The sequence below is a fragment of the Chrysoperla carnea genome, chromosome X, assembly GCF_905475395.1.
Source record: "Chrysoperla carnea chromosome X, inChrCarn1.1, whole genome shotgun sequence".
Taxonomy (NCBI): Eukaryota; Metazoa; Arthropoda; class Insecta; order Neuroptera; family Chrysopidae; genus Chrysoperla; species Chrysoperla carnea.
Window position 1 is genome coordinate 27,838,025 of NC_058342.1, and position 26,513 is coordinate 27,864,537.

Sequence of the window (26,513 nt, forward strand, 5' to 3'; positions counted from 1 at the left end):
TGACAGTTTAAAAAAGGTTTTAAATTTAATTTAAGTTTTTGGGAAGAAAACGTGTGTATTTTTCCGAAATAAATTTTTGGTGGCTTTTATTAGCAAAATCAACATTTTGAAGTACTTTTTCAAATATAGAAGAATATCCTATTCTTTTAAACGGGGGTTTCCCTGTCTCGCAATACACAGGAGATAAGTGGCAGGTGATAAAGAAAATGGGGTAAGAGCGCCAATTTTGCAGCTGCCTAGTATGCTGGTTGCCTTAACCCGCTCCTGCATATATCCATTGAAATATTCAAAATGCATGTGCACATCACTTTGTATGACAATATTTTGTTAGAAGTTAGTGAATATTTTTGTTAAAAAGTTGTGTTATCATGCGCCTAATAGTATTATTCAAATTTACAAAATATGATACTGCAGTTTTACATAAAACACCAATTATGATATTTGTCAATCTTCCGACGTACACCCTTAATTAAAGATTCGATGTTACAGTATAGTTCATACCTAGATGAAAATAATACAAAACAAGGGAAAACAAACAATTGAGTTAACTGTTGAAATACCATGTATAGACAGTGTTGATTACACTGTCACATTGTATGATATTCTCATATAATACATACTATACAATTTGCGACTAATTTGCGCCCTCACGGGTAAACACCGATGTTTACGAAAAAATGTTTCAAACAAAAGTTGTTTTATTTTTTTATAAGGAACATTGTTTACATTTAAACTTTTGTTCTATCTCTAACGGTTTACAAGATGATTGACCTATGTTGCTCATTTAAGACATACTTTTATATTCTATATATATACATGCACAAATGATAAACACACAGCTGCATATTTTTCAATTGTTTTTTTCTTTTCAACAAGACGCAGACGAAAAATTTTTATGCTCAATTTTCGTCCTATATTGTCTAGTTTTAGTAACCATCAAAATTGAAAAAATTTATATTTTTTTAAATTTGTGTCCCCACTACCGTGCTCTTACATCCTTAATTAATCGGGCACAACGGGTTTTTTTGTTTTCAATAATTTATTAAGATTTTTACTTGAATTTAAATAGTTTTTTTTTTTATTATTTCCACCGACTAGATTCGGAGAAATCTATGAAAACATATTATCCATCTACCGTTTTCTGATAACACCAATGTTTAATATGTTTACTTTTGAAGTCATTTATTTATTTAAATAGTCGAGCAACCTACCCTCAAATTTTCAGAATTGAATTAGACTTAGTCCAAATTTATATAAAAACAAGTGAAAACAAACAATTGACTGAGTTAATTGTTGAAATACCATGCATAGTCAGTGTTCTTTATCACATTACACATACAAACATGTGACACATAGATACATAACTGATAATCAAGTATAGTACATATTATAAAATTTCCGCCTAACTGGCGCCCTCACGGGTAACCGAAAATGGACTAATTAGGTGATTTTATGAACACCTATGGCAAAATTTTTTCCTAGCATCATTATTTTTAAGCGTTACAAACTTGGGACTAAACTTAATATGCTATGTATATTTCATATACACATGGTATAAAAATCAAGCCTGTTAACTTCAAAATTGACCTGGCGCTCGTACATCCTTAATGTGCTATAATTTTATCAATAAAAATCGTAGTGCACGCTCTAAAGAACCCTTTCGAGTAACCCAAAAAGATTAACATAATAATCATGATAAACATCTTAAAAAGTGACTGATTTCATATCAATTAATTGAAATTGAATTGAATGGAATAATAAGGAAATAAACCACAAGAACAAAAGAAAATATATAATATTTTAAATACAAAAAGGGAATATTTGGAAAATATTTTATCATTTCCTACTTTCCTACACATATTCATTTATATTGAAAATTTTAATTCAAATATCCTTTTTGTACTACAAAACATTGGGCTATCTAGAAAAACGGGAATTTATAAAATTTGGTGAGAAGTACTCACAGCACTTCTGAAAAGGAGTTTAATTTTCGATTTTCGAAAAGTTTTTTTGTATATAAAAGTTTTTTTGTGAAACGTACGGACGGGCGTTGTCGTGGAGCGGGATAATATCTTGTCTATTGACCAGTGCTGGCTACTCTTAATGCAATTTACGGTACATTTGATCGATTTAGTACTCGTGTGGATTTTTCATGCTGCCTTTGACTCACATACAAAGAATAGCCTTTTTTTGCGAAGTAACGCGAGAGCAGGCAATACACCACAAGTATCGCCTCCACATTCTTGTTCCTCGCCCGATTTCATGCTACTTCACGAGACGAAGCTCAAGAATAATTTGATATTTACTTTCTTTTTTTTTTAAAATTAGTATCTTCCGAGTAATTTCGGAGTATCGTTATATCGTTATATTTGGACAATAAACTTTAAAATCGTTTGCACATAGAGGTATAAAATATAGACCTAAAGGAGAATTTATGTAACGTTTATATACACATAAGGAGAACCCTTTGAATTAATTGACAGATTTAAATCGTTCATTCGATAAATGTAATGTTTTCACGTTTTAAACATAATTTAAGTACACGAAAACCTATACTAAAGTAATACTTAAATAATGCACTATAAAAAAGATAAGTTAAATTGAAATTTAAATGTACTATATACGTGTACAAGATGATACAGTAATAACACAAGTACGTTCTTTCATTTATGGAAGAAATATGGAGGAAATGGTCATTTCTAAAATATACTAACGAACTTCAATATTTGGTACACGCGCCAAAATGATAGGGTATGGTATGGTATGGAGGTTAGCGGGCCATGCTCGAGCATCGCGTCTCGAAGCAATGGTTCAGAGCACCTAGCCAAATAGACCCTTGTACTCTATCCCCGCTACGCTTTTCAGTGGCTATTATAACCAACTGATGTACTGAAACCCAGTATTTGTCTAGCGCTGAGTTTCCTAATTTCTTCTGGTTCGAATATGGCCGAACCAAACCATTTCCTTCGCTGCTGTATGAGTGCCGGGCAGTAAGAGAAGAATTTTGGAGGACCAAGAAAGAATACACGGAGTCTACATTAAACATCAAATGCTATGACATTTGAAAAGAAATAAATAGTTTACGACAGTTATACATTAAATATTTTGTTTTGTTTCGTTACATCGAATATTTGGTGCGTTTGTTCTGATTCACTCATTGCGTGTACTACATAGTGTGTTGTTTGCGTTTTCTAAATAATATATTTTTATATCCCAAGTGTATTCACACTATATGTATATACGATACGTAAACAAGGGTAATAATTTGTTTTTTACAACTACGGTTGTTACGCTAAGAAATCACCAGAGTAAATAGTCAACCCAAAACACTTTTTGGTTTACGTTGAATAATCTAACAACATTGTATGTTTGGCTTTAATTCAATTCATTCACTGAGATGCTTATTATGAGAAACGCACGGAAGTCTCTTTATTTCTTTTCAAATTTTAATAATAATGGGGTTTAACCTCCGGTTTTTCTGAAATATACGCCTATAACAGAGACTATACCCGCATTATTATTTGTTAATCTTTATTTATTTATTTACAAACATATTTTACAATTACATTTTGATGTGTGTGGAGTCGGTTTCTTCGTTTTTATCCAAGCGTTGACAATGTGATCAATTCTACCAAACGCATTAATTATATTTTTTCACACTGCCGCTGCCTAGATTCGAACCCGCAACCTTAGTCTAAGTAGTCAAACACTAACGCCTTATAGACCGCTTGTCCATTTAGGCTCGTTCTTGGTCTTTTCAAATCCATCACTAAGGTACTTTCGCCTAAGTAGACCCTGTTAATAAGATCACCCATTTTTAAAATCAAATCTCAAGGACCTCGCAATATAAGATAGAAAAATGGCTTTCTGTTATACTTTTTCTAACCTTTTTCAAATCAGTATGACCAAAAACTCTCACGGCCACAAAAATCTTTATCGAATAGTTTTCTACGAATGTAATTTACTTTTAGTATATGTCTAAGAAAATGATTTTTGGTGAAACTTTTTCAAACCATCCCCAAAATGGTCTTAAGATCAGTCTGATCAAAAACTCTCCCCGTCGCAGAAGTTTTTAACGAGTAGTTTTCGAGCTACGAGCGATCAAAGCTTCACATACATTATAGTTATACAGCCCGTAGCTCGAAAACTATTCGTTAAAACTTTTTAATACCTTGAGAGCTTTAGATCAGAACGATCCAAAGACCGTTTGGGGGGGGGGGTCGTAGAAAAAGTTTCTCAGAAAGCCATTTTCCTATCTAATATTGCGGGGTCCTTTCGCGTTCATCCTAAGTTCCAAAAATAGAACTGCAAAATAATATTCTCCCATTTTCATCTGCCTAGGGATGAAATTATTCTTATTCTACTATACTTGGGTGTGGGAAATGAAAATTGGGAAAATTAGCAGGGTTTTCGAAAAATATTTTAGTACCCAGAGTAGGTAGAATATGAATACCTATAACATATACAAATTTAAAATCGATAGTTTAAAGGGTATAATCGCAGTTCTTGAAATTCAACTGTAACTTTAACCATTCTTATCTGGAGAACCCCTTTTTTCCACTAATGAATATTTAAGAAAATTCTTTAAAAAAATTATTTATTTTCACGCCAATCAAAGAATGTTTTACGCCAATCAAAAAATTTGCACTTAACAGCCTTAAAGTTCGAAAAAATAATTTTTAAATCGGTGCTTTCGTATAGGTTTCCAACATTTTACAGAATTTTATAGCTTATTTATTTGACTAATGTAATGAAAATATCATTTACATTATGTACACTATGGGTCACAAAATATGCACAGGGCAAATGTAAAAAAGGTGCCATATTTTTTTCTCTAAAATATATTTGGTGATATACATACAATAACATACAATAACTAATTTTATCAAACTTTTGAAATTGTCAGTCATAGGAAATTGTACTGCATTAATAAAAATGGATAATCAACTAGTGCAGATTTTGTGACGCAAAGTCTACTTGCAATATTATTATTTAATTCATGTAACATATATGTACTACTCCCAAACACATTAAAATTTAAACCTTTTGATAATGAGACTATACCGGAATAACAACAACAGTAATTATTGCTTTTGCTACGATGTATTTAACAGAAATTATTAACGAACACAAAAATTGATGATGTTTATTATTTAACGAGACTTAAATAAAACATGTTAAACAATTCATGGTACCCTGTAGGAGAAAGACAAAAAGTTCCAAAGAAACACTGAATCTTTTTTATGAAGGTACAATGAGCTTAAGGATGTATGAGCATGACAACAATGTTTGATTTAAAGGCTCAAAATTTGTTTGTAGGTAGTCTTTTACTCAAAGAATATGTGGTTAAATTTTCAGCTTAGGTATCCGTGCAAATTTTTAAGAAAAAAGTCATAAAAAATCGATATAAAATACATTGGCTCTTATGGAGGAATCTCAAAAAACGACATATTTTGGAAGTTTTTGATAATTTTCATTTGAAATGAATGAAAACAAATTTAAAAAAAAAACTTTTTAATAGAAAGTAAACATATTAGCAATGAATTAGAAAAGAAAAAAACTAAGTGTCACCGTCCATATAAGGGATGTAAGAGCAGGGTAGATTAAGGGTTGAAATTATTTTTGTCTTATTTTCAACTTTGATGATAAATTTTGCTATAACATCATGAATGTAGACGAAAAATAGGAATAAAATTTTTCGATATGTGTCTTGGTTTTCGAAATATCGAAAGCTAAATAATTAAACAACATTTTCAATTTTCGATATTTTGAAAATTAAGCCAGATATCGAAAAATTTTATTCTTACTTTTCGTCTTATATCGTCAAGTAATAATATAAATTTATCATCCAAATTGAAAATATCTATTTTTAAATTTGTGCCCCCACTACCATGCTCATACATCCTTAAACAATTTTGATTTTGAAAAAAAAAATTTTTTTTTTTGGCAAAATAGAAAGATCATATATAAGTTTTATAACAAAACTGTTTTTATACCATGTATATGAAATATACCAAGGTATACTAAGTTTAATCCCAAGCTTGTACCGCTTAAAAATTTTGATCCTACGAACAAAATTTTAGTATAGGTGTACATAAAATCACCTAATTAGTCCATTGCCGGTTTTCCGTCCGTCTGTGAACACGATAACTAAAAACCGAAAAAAAATATCAAGCTGAAATTTTTAAAGCGTGCTCAGGGCATAAAAAGTGAGGTCGAGTTCGTAAATGAACAACATATGTCAATTGGATCTTGGGTTCGTAAGACCCATCTTGTAACCCGTTAGAGTTGGAACAAAAGTTTAAATGTAAAAAATGTTCCTTATTAACAACTTTTGTTTAAAACATTTTTTCGTAACAATCACTGTTTACATGCGAAAGCGCAATATCAGCTAGGTATGTGTGACATGTATGTATGTGTAAAAAGACAGTGTAATCAACACTGTCTAAACATGGTATTTCAACAACTATCTCAGTAAATTGTCTGTTTTCACCTGTTTAATATGATAATAATCGGAAGTAAACACACAAAATTTAATTTTTTGAACAACATTTGTTGTTTTAGTGTAATTTATTATTAAAAGCTAGGTGGATATTTATCATGGGGCCGCTCGGGAATATCATGTGTTACGCATATTTTTCAATTAAAACTACTAAAGATATAAAAGTATTAAAAAGCTTACATTTGATCATCTGTCATAGATTGTAGAACAAAAATTATATAAACATAATATTTTTACATGTATTCTGACAGCAGCAGTTCATGAAAGATATTTGATATTAATAATTGAAAATTTATGTATATGTAATATAATTATTTAATATGCAGTACCGTAGGTTTATAACTGGCTAAAAAACACATTAACAGACAAAAAACATTGTAACGACGATCCGTACGAGAGTACCGTCAATGTTTTGTTTTAAAAATGAAACATATAGACGCATCCACACCTGATTTTAGGTAAATTAATGATAAAATAGGTCTAATTTACAGGCAAGTGAAGGCTTATTTAAACCCCTTTTTCCCACCAAACAAAGGAATCGATCGAGTATAACTTGAGATAACATGGCAACCACCTCGAAAAATGTAATTACAAGAAAAACACGTTTTAAGTTTGGGGGACAATTCCGGCAGAGTAACTCGGATAATAAAATTATTCACTTGGGATTAATCGGCGTTCCCAGATTCATACATAAGGCCTTCTTCTATATCATACACAATGTCTTGAAAAGTTTAATCTGCTAATCGGGTTGTTTTGCCTTCATTCGAAGCAGCAGAAGTTCGCAGTAAAACAAGAAAATCTACTGTATCTCCGAAAATAATTCGGCTTTCGAAAAATCCGTTTGAGGACATATTCTTAATGGTCTAATCTTTAAAAACATGTAAAAAAAATTATTTTCTCCAATTTTTAGATCAGAATACTGCACACATTAATTTGTGTCTAATATTTCAACCTTATCGAACCTGTGAATCGGAAATAATTTTAGACATTGAATATCCAACATAGAACAACTAGAACAATTATATATTCATGTTATAATAGTTTTTACAAAATTTTATGTATAATGGATGTTTTTAGATAGTAATCCATAGTCACCACCCAGACCAGTATCCACTAATATTTTAAAAAGCAATTTGTTAAAATAATTTTCTAAAGGTATATTTACATCTGGACATACTAATAGGTATCACAATAAATAATTAAAATAATAATTTTATTATTGGTGTATGACTACAAGTTTTTTTTATTTTTTCTCAAAATTTTTCTAATTTATTGCAACCCAGCTTTTACTTTTAAACCCAGCGAAGCGGGTGGGTATCACTCTAGTATTTTATATTATCAGAGCATCGTTGTTTGTAACGTAGAAAGACGAAAGGGGAAAACTTTTCTCTATACACCATCAGGGCTCTTGTCCAACTAACTAAGCCACTTATTCCTCTCCTGTGTCCTTTATATGTATACTTCTAAAATAAACAATATTGTTCAGGAACATTAATATAAAACCATATAAGTTGAGAGGCCAGCTCGTAACCAAGCATCATAAACTCTGATCATGTAGCAGGTGGTCAAGTGTAAGTGTTTACTTAACTAGATAGTAATTACTAGTGAGGTATGTTTTCTAATTTTTAGCAAATAACTCATATATTCAATTTTGCTAATAAAGTTTTGTACAAGGGCGTCGCTAGCCGATGGAAAATGAGGTGACAAGTCAATTTAAGGGGAATAGGAAAAACATATATATTTTTTTTTTAAATGAGACTTACTTAACCATTTTATCTGCAAACAGGCTTGGATCTAAATCTAAATTTCGGGATCTCACGGTCACTGAAATCCGGATTTCTACTGTTGGAAATCGTTTACCTAAAAATTTATTTTTCTGGCATTTCGTTTTTCCTCTTTCATCTTATGGGGGCCCTTTTCCTAAAAACTTTTTTGAAATGAATTGTCTGTCCATGTTTGCTTGTTTGTTTGTTACGCTTTCACGCTATAACTAGCGAATGGTTTTTAATGAAACTGTACAGCAATATAGCTCATGCTTTAGAATAACACATGAGATACAATTTTAAAGATTAAAAATTAATTTAATTTGACAGTACCATAAATTACAGATATATGTAAAAGTAGTCATTACAGATTTCTGTTAAAATAGTCAATATAAAATATTTCACGGCCATCTTTTCCGATATACTCAATGAATAATTACGACTATTATACATTTAAAAAAATAGAAAACCATACATATATTTTACCTGTGTAAAACAATCATTACCATTATTTCGAGCGTTATAGAAAGTGGATAGGCGAGAGCAATCTTTACTTTTAAGCCCAGCGAAGCGGGTGGGTATCACTCTAGTATCATATCATAATGTACAAAAAACCATGCTAATTCTGGGTAGGAAAAACTTTGTAGTGGAATGAAACTGATATAGGTATAAAAGTAAGGATTACAATCATCAAAATAAATCATTTTCAAGTTGTATTGAAAAGAAAATCTTTTATATTGAAAAGTAAATTTTCTTTTATACGAAATAATAAAATAAAATTTTCCCAATAATAATTGTTTAAAATGAAAAGTATAATGAACCGTTTTGTATTCAATGTGAAAATGAACTATAATAGGTATAAATATTTACGGTTAGAGAAAAACGGGAAAATAAAGGAAAAACTGTTCATAATAAATGAACCATGACGCAAATAAAATACATTTTAAAAGAAATATTAATGTCGTCATTTTCACTATTAATGAAACGATTATTTTTCAACGTTGAAACTTTTTATCTTCAACATAACATTTGTAGTGAAAATTTTCGATTTTCTTTTTAATTGAACATTGTGTGTGGATTTTCCATTTGAAAATAATAAATGCAAAAACATTATTTAATTGATCATTTGAAGAAAACATGTTAGTTTTCATCTCATTTATCTCACATTCACATTTTCTTTAACGGATATGTTAGGTATACAGTATGTTTATTAAACATTCTTTTTTTTTGACATTATATTAGGGTATCACTACATATTATAATACAAAGTCGCTTTTTCTGTCCCTATGTCCCTATGTCCCTATGTCCCTTTGTACGCTTAAATCTTTGAAACTACACAACGGATTTTGATGCGGTTTTTTTTAATAGATATAGTGATTCAAGAGGATGGTTTTTATGTATAATACATCCATATTATAGTAGAGTAAGGGGTTGAAATAGGGGTTGAAAGGGATATGCTTCAAAAACTAAAAAAGTTGTGCATCGATTAAGCTCAAATATTGACACGATATACAACCAGCTTCAAAGATCTATTGTTTTTATCTACTTTTAACCTTCGGAGGGTAGAAAGGTGTAGCGAGAAAGTGGGAAGGAATTATCGAATATTTACAAATATACCTAAGTTGGGTATCAAATAAAAGAGCATGACGTGTAAAGGAAATGTGGAGGGAGGGGTGCAAGTGGGGATGTTGCCCAGCAAAGCGGGTAGTTCACAGCTAGTTCTACTATATTTGAAAAAGTACTTCAAAATGTTGATTTTGCTAATAAGAAAGCCACCAAAAATTTATTTCGGAAAAATACACACACTTTCTTGCCAAAATCTTAAATTAAATTTTAAACCTTTTTTAAACTGTCAAAAACGCGGGCATGCAATTTGGTGACGTAATATTGGTATCATTATACGAAATAAAACAGATAAGTTTGACAGATATATTCATAGACAACTAATTATAATAAATATAAATTTTTATTATTTATGCATAGATTATACCCAGCTGTCTACATTGAACTCACTGATGGTCTATGGTTCATACTGATATGACATCACATCAGGACTTCGCGTTTCAGGTCACGTGATATACAGTTTAAAAATTACGGGGCTTTCAAAAACGAAAAAAAACATAAAACTTCGGTTTTTGACACTTTTAACGATATTTTTAAAGCAATTTATTGCATTGACGTTATACAAATTGCCTAGCTTACGATATTTTTAGAGCATTTTATTAAATTTACGACATATAATTTTGCCTAGTTGATTAGTCACGTGACGACCGGACTACATTAATTTTTCACAAAAGATGTTTCGGGCGGACATTTCTGAATCCTGTAAAATTTGGCACTTTTATAGTAAATCTATCAAAAAAATAAATTAAAATTCTATATTCTAAACTAGAAATAGGTGAAAATAATATAAACTAGAAATTTTCACGATATTTTTGGTGATATGCCGAAAATTTCTTTACTTGTAGAACTACCCATATTAGAAAAACAAAATAATTTAACTAGCCTCAGGAAATTGGATTTGTATCATATTGTGTGAATAAGTGAATGGGTAGTCAACTAATTTAGTCGAAAGAAAATTTATGAATGTTATGGTAATTTTATGTTAATTGTACCTATTGTTAATTACGTGTTTGGATAGGAGTGTAGGAGGGCAATTAGGTAGCTTATACGTGTATGAAATGCATTTTTTAAAGCAACAAGTGGAACAATTATGTACGTAATTTATTTATGAGTATAATATTACGTAATATTTTTGGTTAAACTAAGGTTTCCTGCCTTTGTTTCCTGTCGGCTAGGTACTATATCAAAAGGTACAAGATGCTCTCGTTTATATATACCGGGTGTCTCATGCACACCATCTAAAATAAATAATATTTCGTTGAGTGTGAAACTTCAGATATCTTATTAAGAAACCGATTTTATTAGATTGAATATCAGCCTTATTTAGCCATTTCTTCGGGAACGATAACGGCTCGATATGGCCGAATTACTATTAATAATTCCCAAGTCTCACATTCAATGAATTTATTTTTGATTTTGAGAGAGTGTGTACGGTTCCGCTGAGACACTTTATAGGAAAAATTGTTGGTGGATCTGTTTGTAATCATGTAACATTTTTTGACCGATTGAGATTAAGCAGAAAGTTGGTGAGTTTTTGAAAAAGGAATGAGGTTTTACTGATGGTGAAAACCTCCAAAGAAAGGAAGGTCTGAAGCTAAAAGCACAAGTCCGCTCTCAATCCAAATCGTACAGGAGCGTGCTCTAGATCATTGCAGTTATCTTTGAGCTCGAAGACTTTAAGTCTATGAGTGTTCATAGCGTCGGATCTCTTCGGGTTTGAAGGATCTGAAGTTAGGCCCTTTGGGAGGGAATCAATACAGCTTTGTCGGGGTCAAGGGGTAGTATTGTATGATATTTTATAAATTAAGAGTTGTCCAGCGAAGCGGATGGTTAACGGCCAGTGTGTGTATATTTATAAACAGAAATGTGACCGGTACCAATATAACTCATTTTAGTAGACCAATAAATTTTCACTAAAAACCACTATAGCTAATTTAAGTAGTTGTATGTATATAGTTTTTGGTAGAATAAAAGGATATACTATCACAAATTTAACGTAAAATTGTCTCAAATTATTTACATTCTACCAAGTTGTATAAAAGCTGTCATTAGAGATTTTGTTTTGTATAATTTAATGCTCTAAAAATTATTTCGTATATATTCGACTTTATGTTCAGTAATAATTTTTGTTTTTATCACCAGATGTCATTATTATTGTGTAATAGATTTACGATGCTATTTCGTTTAAAGGAATTCTAATTTCAAACAAAAAGTGAGGTTAGATTGCCAAATGTTCTTGAGTAAATATATCAATGGATTATATATATATTTTTGGCGTTATTTTAATGCAATATTGGCGATTATAAACCGAGGGTTAATGGTGAAGTGAAGTGGTTTCTTAGATCTGACAATGTATAAGTCAATTTATAAAGCTGTCAACTTATCAAGCAACCTATTACAAATCGATCCCATACAATTTTACAAGCTTTTATTTCATGTCACCTATCCCGTTGTCTGTCTGTAATCAAATCTGATCCACTTACCGGTTTTCGATTTAGCTGAAATTTTGCATGCATTTTTAGTTTAGTCTTGATTTTCCCATCGCTTTCACCATATTTCATATACACACATGTTTTTTAGTCTTAAGGATGTATGAGCATGGTAGTGGGGTCACAAATTTAAAAATAGATATTTTCAATTTTGATGATAAATTTATATTATTACTTGACGATATAAGACGAAAAGTAAGAATAAAATTTTTCGATATCTGGCTTAATTTTCAAAATATCGAAAATTGAAAATTTTGTTTAATTATTTGGCTTTCGATATTTCGAAAACCAAGACACATATCGAAAAATTTTATTCTTATTTTTCGTCTACATTCATGAAGTTTCATGTAAGAAAATTCATCATCAAAGTTGAAAATAAGATAAAAATAATTTCAACCCTTAATCTACCCTGCTCTTACATCCCTTATATGGACGGTGATTTTTTTCTTTTCTAATTCATTGCTAATATGTTTACTTTCTATTAAAAGTTTTTTTTAAAATTTGTTTTCATTCATTCCAAATGAAAATTATCAAAAACTTCCAAAATATGTCGTTTTTTGAGATTCCTCCATAAGAGCCAATGTATTTTATATTGATTTTTAATGACTTTTTTCTTAAAAATTTGCACGGATACCTAAGCTGAAATTTTAACCACATATTCTTTGAGTGAAAGACTACCCACAAACAAATTTTGAGCCTTTAAATCAAACATTGTTGTCATGCTCATACATCCTTCAATCAAAAATTTTAATAAAAAATATTTTTTATGGACAAGCATTTATTGTACTAAAAAGTAGAAAATAATTTTCGACTATTGTAAATGCTTGAGGCGCTTAATATCGAAAATGAATCGAATCATAATTAGGCATGTGGATTAGATGAGACGTTCCGATTCATTTTTGATATTTTAAATTTAGCGCCTCAAGCTTTTCCTGTGTCAAGAAAGAGTCAATAGCAGATAATATTCAATATGTGATGTGAACACGCAGATGTGAGTGTAGTGCCAGTAAAAAATTTTATTTATAAAAAAAGAATACTACCGACTTATCGAACCTCTTAGATGAAAGCCTAAACAGGGCAGATGATTAAACTATATTAAGTTGCACATAATTTTTCAACAATTACATTCCATAACATAAAAAAAGGAATATAAAATATGATTATTAAGTCGCAGGAAAACAGAAAGCATATATAAAGTCATAAACGCGTGCAGATGAAAAAAAAACACGTTAATTTTCAAATGAAAATTTACTACCTTTTTTATTACGAGACGCATATATCAATATTTAATTATCTGACAATGAATTCCTGCAGGAGTTTAACAGTCATAATATCTCCATATAAAAAATGGGAAAATTGTTTAAAAAAAATACTGTCGTTTCAAATATTTAAATTGCATTTAATATGGGCAATGAAAAAAATATTTTCTTTTCTATATATTCTTCTATTCAGACGAATCATTTTAGATCAAAAAAGGCTAAAATGAAGAATTTTTATGTACCTCGACCTATCGGGACATTTTTTGTTTTTAAATGTTCAGGAAGGTCCATTTATCAAAATATACATCTTGCCGCTAGAAAGTTTGGCCATTGCTATGGATCTAAAAAGCCCACCATTATAATAGATTATTTTTGAAAATTTCAAAATCTTGAAAATATGCAACAAAATGGGCCAGAAACGTACATTTTTGGGTTTTCGAGATCGCTGATCACTATTCTGAAGTCCGAATTTCGATATATTTCCCCCCTCCTGGGGTAATTCACCCTGCTGGTCCAAAATGAATATTTACAGAAAATTGCAGTGTTAGGTCAACGAAGATTAGTGACCCCAAAAACTCCCGATTATACCTTTTTGGCTCATTTTGTCGAATATTTACAGAATTCTGCTGTTTTGAACCAGCGGAGGCGAATACCCACAGAAGAGACAGTACATCTTGATTCTAACTTCGGAATCATGCTCAATGACCTCAAAAACCCTTGATTATACTTTTTCGATCCATTTTGTTGCATATTTACAGAATATTGCAATTTTGGACCAGCGAGGTAAATTACCCTAAGAGGGGGAGATTATATCGAAATTCTACTTTCGAAATAGTGATCATAGACCACGAAAACCCTCAAGTAAATGTTTCTGGCCCATATTTTTAAGGTTTTAAAATTTTCAAAATCACTTCATAAATGGATTCTAATGATTAGCCTAGTGGGTCCATAGTAAAAACCAAAGCTTTCTAGCGGCAAAAAGGTAGATGTAGATTCCGATTTATGGACCTTCCTGATCATTAAAAAAAAAGATTGGCTTGATAGGTTGAGGTATAAAAAAGTTCTCTATGAAATGCTTAAATGACACGACTATGTGTTTTTTTGAGAAAGTCATCTTATATGTATTATTTCAAGAATTTTCTTTATTCATTCGTTTCAGTTCATTCATGCTTGTAATAAAAAATACGATTTTTTTAGGATACCGTAAATTGAGAAACACATACGGGCGCATTCGCTTGGAAGAAATTTCGAATATGATTTCTTTGCATATGACTGGTCGAACGAAGTTCCTTTGTGTATTAGGTTAGGCTAGAGTAACTGTCCTGGGGTGGGACACATTTAGACCATAGTGTCCGTTGTGATAACTAAAAAGAGTTGGCTCATCCCCGACCATTACTCCATGAACCATTTGCAGCTGTTTAAGAACAGCAGGAGTGCTTTACGTCGACGGACTTTAGGTCGGAGAGATCGTCAAAGAGAAGCTGACAATAGGAAGTCCATCTCCTCATGGAAAGAGCTGGGCAGTGACAGAGAAGATAAGACATTGTTCACTCCTCATCACTGTGACAGCTCCTGCAGTAGTCGTGATACACTGCCAGGCCGAGGCGTTCAGCATGCCTGTCGCCCAGCTAGTTTCCTGCTATAGCCGCAACAACTTTGCTAAAAGAGGCTCTTGGAAGTGATATAAGATATTCTTCTCTAAAAAATAATTTTGGGGAAGTTTTTACCTTTTTTTCAACCGCTTTTAATCAACTATTCCCCCCATACCACCCAACAGAACGACGTCTTATACTGTCGTCAGTTTTCCGATTATTACTACTTGTACAAAACCGATTTCTTTTTTGGACAGCTGTACTCTCGCTTTCATACCATTCAATAAAAACGATATAATTATCACTCAAATAAGCAATTTTCGAACATGAAATATATTACACAGAATTACATTTGAGTACAAGATCGATAGTAAAAAAAATTTTTAAAATCTCTCCAGCTAATGTAGCGTATCAAAAAGAAAAGAATTATTCGATTTTTCGTTTAAACATAACCCCTCCATTTATTGGACCATAACATATCAAGTAATATTACATTATACATTTATAGGCAATGTTCACGACATTCTTTTTTAAATACTTCATATTTTATGAGATCTGCAGCATTTTATGCTGACTTCACCAAAGATAAGTTTTCTTAGAAGAAGAAAAAGAAAATGAAACACAAAAAAACATAATTTTAGAACGACACGTTAGAGTAGTGTGGCCGCGAGGGAAGTGCAATATGTCTATTGTAAAAACTATATTTTTTTCACTTCGTTTCTACATTTGAAATTTGAGAGTCTGTATCAAGATCAAGCCTAAAAATTTTTTCCTATACTAATATCTCATATAGTATAAGATTAAAGGCATGGACCAGCTACGAGAGAGGGCGAATCGCCAAAAGCCTGTTGGGTGAAGGAAACTCGCTCGGTAACAGAGCCTAGGAGATCTTGAAACTAAACAGAGCTGATATTAGAGTCATCGTAGAGTTACTCACAGGACATGATAACCTGAACAAGTTTCAACATCAGATTGGAAAAAGACAATCTCCCGCGTGTGACCGATGCGGTGAAAATTCAGAAGAAACATCGATCCACTTTCTCTGTTACTGCCCGGCGCTCATACAGCAGCGAAGGAAATGGTTTGGTCCGGCCATAGTCGAACCAGAAGAAATTAGGAAACTCAGCGCTAGGCAAATCCTGGGTTTCAATACATCAGTTGGTAATAATAGCAAAAGATTCCAATTAAAATCAGTAGACAGAGCTTTCTTTAGTAAGATTGTTCCATAATAATCATAGTTATTTAGTTCATCACCAGATGTCATAATTCTCATGAAATATTCGAGTATTGACAGTCATAGGAAAATTATACTTGATATGATTTTTTTTTATATCTTTGAACGAAATTTTAAAACCGATTAAAAATCCCTAAACATTCCCCCTCAACCTAAAAAAAACCGGAAAAGCCCCCCCCCACCTAAATTTAGAGGGAAAACTCTTAAGTTGGCTACACTGCGACTCGCGGCATCACTATCTTAGTGTATTTGTTTTTTTTTTGTGTCTCTAAGTTGAATGATAGAGCGTACACGGTAAAAATGATCCATCATTGGGTGGGGGGGGAGAAAGAGGTTGTTTAGACGAAGACTAAGATCGCATCGTTTGCTTGCGCCGTGTGCAGTAATATACAAAACAAAAACTTTCGTTATATTTTCAAATAATAAATTTTATATTAAATTTTGCATCTGTATTATTTGTGTTATGAGTATTATTGTTCTTTGTGCAAAAGCCTTATTATTATACCCCGTATTTTATGGAATATTTATCAAGGTAAACTAAGTTTAGTCCAAAATTATGAATTATTAAACCTCGCAGACTTAAGTTTATTGCAGCTTTGGCTATTTGTTTGCCAGTTAATTTTACACAAAAGGTTTTTCTTCAAAAATTTCCGTAGAAGCCATAGTTCTCAAAATCTGTAACTGAGAAATGTTAGAATAAGTCGCATACTTTATTACTCGGAAAAATGTCAAAAATATTTAATAAATTGCGATCTTAATACTTTACGAGATATTGGAAAAAAAACTCTTTTCACGGTCTTTGAATTTTTTTTGCGCACATGATTTGCAATGAACTCTTCATAGATAATTTTTTGCATTCCGATAAATATAAACCCGGTGAAAAAACTTCACTTGAATTTTTTAAGCAGATTGGCTTTTTATTTTCTTATTTCTCTAAACTATACCTGTGAAAAAATAAACAATTTTTATTTGAAACATTTTTTCGTAAAATTTGTTTACCTGTGAGAGTGTAAATTAGGCTAGAATTGTCTCCAAAACTATAAAGGGTAGAAGTTTGAAGAAATGTGATTAGCTTCAAATATTTATTCTATTGATTCTAATTATGCCAAACCTGTCGAATAATATGAGGAGGGCAAATCGAAATAGCTGCCAAATTTCTCCATTTTATTTGACATAAATGTTATTGTTTTTTTTTTTAAAGGTATCTAGTTTATAAAACAATACAAGGTCTGATATTCAACATTATCTATACAGGATATTTCAACAATTTACTCAGTCAATTGTTTATTTTCACATGTTTTTATTATATTTTGTTTCCTGCTAGTTTTCATGTTTTCTGGTTATGTGTATTCACTTCTTACACAATCACATTTAGCTATACCCCGCGGAAATATTTGTAATTTAATAAAAGTCTTTTATATGAGTAAGATAGAGTACATACCTGTACTCAATTAGTACTAGGTGGTTTTCTCATACCTGTGGTGAGATTTTATGCGAAATCTGACAAACAATTCTTAAACTAAATAATAAATAGGTAATAAAGACAATTTAGTCTAAAGGTCAGGGGGTCTACTTGTGAGTGGAAAAAATGGTCTTGTTCATTTTGAGAGTCTTTCAGATCCCCGAAATAGAAGGCGAGGTACATAAAGGAATTTTATTAATGAAAATATATCAAATTCTGGGTTACTTAAGTATTTTGATTTCGATTTAAAATATTTTAAAAGTTATCTGATTTACTTTATGAGAGAACCCCCTTCATTTCAATGGCACGGGGAATAAAACTAAAAAGCTCGGCTTTAAACCATATAGACTTTTTTAAGATACCCGAGTATAAATGCAAATCAGGCAGGCCGGAAGTTGTCCCGGGCCGAGTCCGGTGGCAATACGGCAGTTCCTACATGGAAAATTGGATTTGGGGCGGATCAGGGCCGGATGAATAAAAAGTAATTAAGGATTTTAAGGTCAAGATCGGATCAAAATAGCCTTAGTAGAATCCTAGTAAGTAGATCTTGATTTGAATTCATCCGGACCGAATCTATTTGACTGAATGAAGCCTTAAATGTGCAATTCTGATCAATTTTTGGTGAGGCTAGCCTGAGTAAAGTCAGAATAAGAAAAACCTTACATGGTTTTATCCGGCCCTGGTCATGTGAGTACCGGATGAGTGTAACAGCTCCGGCCCAGAGCGACTCAAGTGTTACACAACCTGTCCGAATCTGCTCAGATTTTCCACATCCAAGCCGGATAGAACCTACGGCCAATTGGATCAGACCCGGATTAAAATTTCTACTCGGGATAAGTCAATACACCCAGAAAACAATTTTTCGCCAGAAAAAGGTTCGTTTATTAATCTATATTACTAGTTTTACAATTTTTCATTTGAAATAAATAAAAATTACTATCGATTTTTACTTTTTTTTTAAGCATTTGTGGTTTAATTAATCTTCTATCTAATATTTGATACGCGTTCAGAAAATTTGTAATTAAATCTAGATCAAGATTATATACTATTTGTGAATGTTAGTGTACAGGTTGAGCCATTAAACCAAAATTATAATTATAATTGCTAAAAATTATACAGCGAGAAAAGTCTAAATTTTAAACAACAATTAAGAAAGTATCTTTTGAGAAATTGAGTCTTATAATTACAAATAAATTATAAATTAGACTCTAATAATTAAATATTAATATGTGATGATTTGTAAACCACAGTTATGGTCTTTTACAAATTAAAATATTATTGGATATTGTTAAACACCCCACAAACCTTTTTTCTAGTTAACAATATTCTTGTTTTGTCATAATTTTATGTACACGAATTTTATAGACCATCCTATATATTTGTTTGTGTGTTTACATGGATGAAAAATAATCCCCAATCTTCAATAATCAACTTATGTATTGGTTATATACCCTTTGTTTTGATAAGGGTTCAAATGAAAATTAATATACAAGTTAAATTACAGAAAAAAAAGAAAAAAAAATTGGGAGTATTTCATTATTGTGTATTATATTATTGTAAGTTAAATTCATACCGGGTATTTCAAAATTATACTAAAAAGGAATCTTGTTTAGTTATTGAAATAAATACAACGATACTCGAAATAAAATTTCGAGAGTTTTTATTTCAATAACTATGTCTCAACTCGAAGCCAACAAGAATCACATGCAATTTGGATAAACCAAGTATGTAGTCCTACTAAATTTGGGTCATACTTTTCAAATTTGTGATCAAAATTAACCTAGCTCGCTCTAGGTTTCAAGAATTTGAGTTCTGGTCCCAGAATTAAGCACATAACGGATAGATATCGAAAAACTGACATCCCAAATGAATAGAATGATCCAAAAATAGTGAGTTTCAAAAAAATTCCACTATGATCGGATTAAATTTGCCTGAATTATCAAAAAATCGAATTTTTTAACTTTATAACGTCATCAAAATAAGAAAACTTTAATTTTTCTCTATCGCATCCAAATTTTATTGAATTTTCATAAACCAGGTATATAATTCTTCTAAAATTGGGTAGCACTTTTCAAGTTCGTGATCAAAATTAACCTAACTCTAATAGATTTCAAGAATGTGGATTTTTGGTCCCAAAATTAAGCACAAAATAAATGGGTTTCAAAAAAAATTCCAATAAGATGGGATCACCTTTGCCTGTGTTATCAAAAAACTCGAATTTTTTCACTTTTTGACGTCATCAAAATCCAAAAAATTTAATTTTGCTCTATCACATCCAAATTTTATCCAATTTTGATAAGTCAAGTATGTACTCCTACTAAATTATGGTCATAATTTTCAAATTTGTCAAAATTAAACTAGCTCTAATAGATTTCAAGAATGTAGAGTCCTGGTCCCGGAATTCAGCTCATAAGTGATAGCATGCGAAAAACTGACATCGCAGCTAAAAAGAATTTCGTAAAATAAATTAATAATCGTCGTGAAATAAGTAACCTCTATATGTTTGAAAGAAAAATGACGATTTTGATGTTATTTTTAAAATTAAGGTAAATTTAATGATTTATCAATAACTCAAATGATCTCTCCTTGTTTGTAATTTATTATTCATTTAAATCCATCACATTATATTAATATTTCATTCATACCATGTTATTGAATAATTAAAACAATATTCGACTAGACTCCGTTGGGATATTAAATAAAATTAGACAAACATGAAACGTTATCATCTAATAAAGGTTACAAAGATTACATAAACATCAAGATTTGATCCTCATATCGCATATATTGTACACAGAGCTTAATACAAGATAAAGTGTCTTTGCGGTCATGCCGCATTGTTCACAGTAAAATAATCGAGAAATTAGAATAGAATATTTTGAGAATTAAACGTGGCGAAATTATTTGCAATAATTAATTTTATCGTTACCCATCGGTTCAAAAAACGACCAAAGATACTGTTAAAGCATCTAAAAAGAAGTTATTCAAGGCAATCCGTAAATTTTTTTGACACGCATAACTTTTTATAGAGTAACCCGATCTCGATAATTCGATAGAGTATATTTCGAAGTTGGTATTATATAAATTTGAAATAAAGTTTTCCTTGATTTCTCTGCCTTGTGTTGTTGCTAGGAAAGATAACTCTCGAGATGCTCCCATAATTGTTTCATCAAAATCGATTCAGTAGTTTGTAAGATATGGACTAATATGTGCAACTCTCTAAAAAGAATATAGTGGCAGTTGCCCACAGAGTCTCCGAAATGAGGCACCACAAGGGGGCCCGAAATGCATTTTCGAAGACTGGAAAAAGGGGGAAAAAGAGAAAAAGACAAATTTTCATAAAATGGCACCACAATGGAGCACGAAGTTCATCGAAGACTAAAGGGGGGAGAAAGACAAATTTGAAAAAAAAAAACGGCGCTATTTACAGATTTTGTCCACTGAACCTTGAAACCCCCACTGGCAGGTTTCGGTACTTTAAAATAGTTTTAATTATATTTTGTGCAAAAAAAGTTTCAGTAGTTAAATAAAATAAAAAATACTGTAAAAACGTTCCTTCGAGCCGGATTTGAACCAGCGACCTATGGATAACTGACAAGTTACAAATCCGCTACAGTCCACCGCTCTACCAACTGAGCTATCGAAGGTGATAAACCATGCCACAATTAATCAAATAGTTCATTAAAATTGTTGTATATAATCTTAATGGCTTTATTATCTATCATTAATTTATAAATATAACTTTCACCATACAAGCCACATTTATAAATAAGAAGTTCATTTAAGAACTATTTTTTGGGTCCAATCATCAACCTTCGATAGCTCAGTTGGTAGAGCGGTGGACTGTAGAGGAATTCAGGTATGACAGTTATCCATAGGTCGCTGGTTCAAATCCGGCTCGAAGGAATTTTTTCTTTTTTACAAAAGAGTGCACAGTTACTGGGACTCAAAAATATTAAGGACTGACTTTTGTAGAAGCAAAGCATCAGTGCTAATAAATAAAATTCAATGCTTCAAATCATTTTACGAATTATATGAAAAAAAACAAGTGAAGAAGTTAATCGGAAAAAAAAGACAGTAAATTTCGTCAACCCGACTATTTGAAAAGCTTGAGGCGCTCAATTTAAAATATGAAAAATTAATCGAAACGCCTCATCTACTCCACATACTTAATTATTTTTCGATTCATTATTGATATAAAGCGCCTCAAGCTTTTACTAATAGTTGGATATGAGTGACTCATAAATAAAATTATTTTCTATGTTTTAGTACAATAAAAGCTTGTCCCTTAAAAAGTATTGTTTATTAAAATTTTTAATTTAAGGGACTAGAAAAAATGTATATATCATATCAAATATGGTGGAAGCGATGGGAAAATCAGAACGCCGCACGCTTACCAGGCATTGCCATCCAAATTTAATGTGCATGCAAAATTTCAGCTCAATCGGAAACCGGAAAGTGGATCAAATTTGACTTGCAAGATTTGACTACAGACAGACAACGGGACAGGTGAAACTAAATAAAAGCTTGTAAAATACAACATCCTGATTTATATGACTACAACCAAATGAATTATCCTTCTATACACTAATATTATGACGTCAATATTAATTAGTGTTAGGAAAATTTCAATTGAAAAGTATCGACATATTTATTTATTCACACTAACCAACCACTGACATAATACATAATAACAAAACTCTCTTCTCTATACAAATTTTATTAATTATTTTTTATTAAAAACTTCATTTACACATTTAAATAAATATTATTTACAAAATAATATTATTCATTCATCATATTAGTAATAAATCTATATATTAACAAGTGAAAACAAACAATTGACTAAGTAAATTGTTGAAATACCATGTATAGACAGTGTTGATTACTCTGTCACATTACACATACATACATGTCACACACATATACCTGATATTCCCATATAATAAATACCATAAACTTTACGCTTTATTTGCATCCTCACGGGTTAACAGTTATGTTTACGAAAAAATGTTTCAAACAAAAGTAACGTACAAAAGTAAAAACATTTTTTACATTTAAAATTTTGTTCTATCTCTAACGGCTTACAAGATGGATCCTACGGACCCAAGATCTCATTGACCTATGTTGCTCATTTACGAACTTGACCTCACTTTTTACGTCCTGAGCACGCCCATTTCAACTTGACCTCTTTTTTAGTTTTTGAGTAATCGTGATAACAAGCGGACTAATTAGGTGATTTTATGAACACCTTAACCAAAATTTTGTTCATAGTATCAATATTTTTAAGCGTTACAAACTTGGGACTAAACTTAGTATACCTTGGTATATTTCTTATACATGGTAGAATAAACATATTCATAATCTATAGTGTGAACTTCAAACAAATTACTTCTATATACAGACTGCGTACTTGAGAGTGGAAATTAACCTTTTGTATGCTTATTAAAAAAATTGAAACATATTGTGCTTATTAGGGGAAAGGTAAGTAAAACGGTCCCAGAAGGTAAAACGGACCAGACTTGTAACTTCTAAACTAATTTTTCTATCTGTCCGAAACACGCTAAACACTAAAAACGGTCAAATAAGGTGAAAGTGTTAGGGAAATCAGACCATGCTTACATTATGTTATTATTCTCAGCAAACCATTTGAAAAATAACCTCATTGCAAAAGTTTCAAAGTCAGTGAGGTAAAAAAGTGAGGCAAAAGTACAAGAGATTAGAAATCGGTCTAAAAGACACTTTTTAAGAAGGAGAATGGCTCTATCGATTTATGCATTAAACAAATATAATTCGTTAAGGAGGTATAATCTGTAAAAGACCTGCTGAACCATCTCTGATTTACCCAGCTATATACTCCCTGTTTGGTTTAAGGCCTAAAAAATTTAAAAATCTAGTTCATTTAACGATAAGGTGAGTAGTTTTAAAAATATTGCCTGAAATTGTTTTGAATCAACGCTATTTTAGACGATTTTATAGAAACTACATTAAATTAATTATTTATTTATTACTATTTATAACTAAATATCATTAAAATATGAGTAGAATTGTGCAAATTATGTCCTCTATGAATTTCCACGAATTATCGCTCAACACATTTAATTTAAATGCACTATTCTAATACATTACGGCCATTTATGTGTTAGATTTATAGAATACTATATTGGTACTCGCCCGCTTCACTGGGCTTAAAAGTAAAAACCACCGCTTTATATTCTCCACCCCCTCTTGATATACACAGTTTACAAATTTGTGAAATGTAAAAATTCATTGAGTATATCAGAATAGTTGGCCATGATTTGTTTGACATGTACTATTTTAAATTTTTACAGAATTATTTAATTTATGGTTCAAAATGATGGTCATTTTTAACGATAAATTAAAGATTTTTGTAAAAATTTAAAAAATGTCAAATTAAATTAATTAAAAAAAAAAAATATTTTTATAAATTATAGCTCATGTGTTTTTCTGATATATCAGCTTTAATGATGTACAATTTCATTAAAAACCATTCGCTAGTTTTAGCGTGAAAGCGTAACAAACAAACAAACAAACATGCTTACTTTTACATTTATAATATATAAGGATTAGGGATGTTTTGGCAGATTATTTTATATAATTAGTGTTTTAAATTATTCCTGGAATATTAAAATACTGGACTATTATAATTTTTGACATTTATAGGCACTTGTTATACTATGTATATGAAATATACCAAGGTATTCTAGGTTTAGTCCCAAGTTTGTAACGCTTAAAATAGTCCATTTCCGGCTGTCTGTCTGACGTCTGTCCGTCTGTCATCATGATTACTCAAAAACGAAAAGAGAAATCAAGCTGAAATTTTTCTAGCGTGCTGATGACGTTTTCGAGTTCGTAAATGAGCAACATAGGCCAGTTGCATCTTGGGTCCGTAGGACCCATCTTGTAAACCGTTAGAGATAGAACAAAAGTTTAAATGTAAAAAATATTCCTTATACAAAAATAACCAACTTTGAAACATTTTTTCGTAAACATCACTGTTTACCCGCTAGAGCGCAAATTAGGCATAAATTGTATAGTATATATTATATGGGAATATCAGTTATATATGTGTGACATGTATGTATGTATAATGTGATCAAGACTGGCTCTGCATGGTATTTCAACAATTAACTCAGGCAATTGTTTGTTTTCACTTGTTTTTAACATAAATTTAACATGTTAAAAGCACTTCATTTATATAAAATTTGTGACACATATATTCATTTGTTTTAAGTCTCTCAAATTGTGCTCAATACTTAGATAACAAAGATACATAATTAGTGTATATGGAAGTAAAATTATAATAGTTACAAAATAATAATTGTAATTAATGACTAGAATGCGATAGACACAATTAAATAATATTCTATAAACAAAGATCATTATCGTTGGCAATTAACAAGAATTTACCACAAATACATTTTCATCTATAATTCTGTATCAAAATCAAAATCAAAATATTCTCTCGTATTCATCATTACCAACAACAACTAATTTATTGTCTTAATTAGTTTGTTATTAATTAACAATCAATTCTATTTGAAATGTTATACTTACTTTCATAAAGTAACATTTTCATTTAGTTATTTAACGTAGTTTATAACACTAGTTTATCTTATAGCCAACACACGAATTTGAACCATAGACTATTATACATAGAGAACGCGAGGAATCTGCTATCCTGTAAGTGGATATGATGAATGATAGAGAAGGCTGTCAGTGAGTTCCACTGGGTCCTAGTCATAATGATATGTACATATATAGAATGTTCGATTTACATCTAGGAATAGAAATATCACGAGTATGACAGAGTACATGGGTTAAGCAATGCATCTGAGTAAAAGATATTATGTAAATGTGTTGAAGCTTCGATATGCGTTGAGATAGTTGTAAGACGCTTGGAGAGTGGGAGTTTCTTAGTTGAATAGATGAACTACAACAGATAAGCCACGATACAAGTCACTTTTACAATTTCATATAACACCTATAATACCTCTTACTTAAATGCATTGCTTAACGCATGTACTCTGTCATACTCATGATATTTATATGTCTAGATGTAAATCGAATATTCTGTATACTTATAATATGTATTATTAAGTATAGTTCATAGAATTAATAACATAGAACCGTAATGTGGCTATCCATCGATTGATGGTTAGAGAGAGACAGCTAAAAATTTCACGTATATCTGCCTTCTAGGTTTGAGCGTCTTTCTCGCAGTTTCTCAATTTCGAGTATTGCGGATAGAATGAATACGATAACAACATTTATCTGGTTATACACAACCTCAAATTTTGTTCAATTAAGTACAAAATCTAGGTGTAACTAATGATTAAATATTCATTTATTTTATTTCAATTATTTGCTTTCAAATACTGTTTCAGTCATCGGATTATTAACTCTGGAAAATAAAGGTTTTTCTGCTCAAAAAGGTCAAGTGAAGTTAAAGTTAATAAACTTCCAAGCTAAATTGTAATTTAGCGTATGAAGAAATACAAATGCACATAAAAAAACGTAGGTATATGGTGATTGGTTGAATTGGTCGTTATTACCCAATTGCACCAG

At 31.0% G+C, this 26,513-nt stretch overlaps 2 non-coding genes across 2 annotated transcripts; one reads left to right on the forward strand and one right to left on the reverse strand.

Annotated features, from left to right (window-relative positions):
• Nucleotides 1–21,477: 21,477 nt before the first annotated feature.
• Nucleotides 21,478–21,571, reverse strand: Trnay-gua. Its single transcript has 2 exons — nucleotides 21,535–21,571; nucleotides 21,478–21,513 (listed from the first exon to the last, which is right to left on the reverse strand). It is a non-coding gene; the product is annotated as a tRNA-Tyr (tRNA).
• A 165-nt stretch (nucleotides 21,572–21,736) lies between these two features.
• Nucleotides 21,737–21,830, forward strand: Trnay-gua. Its single transcript has 2 exons — nucleotides 21,737–21,773; nucleotides 21,795–21,830. It is a non-coding gene; the product is annotated as a tRNA-Tyr (tRNA).
• The last annotated feature ends 4,683 nt before the right edge of the window (nucleotides 21,831–26,513 follow it).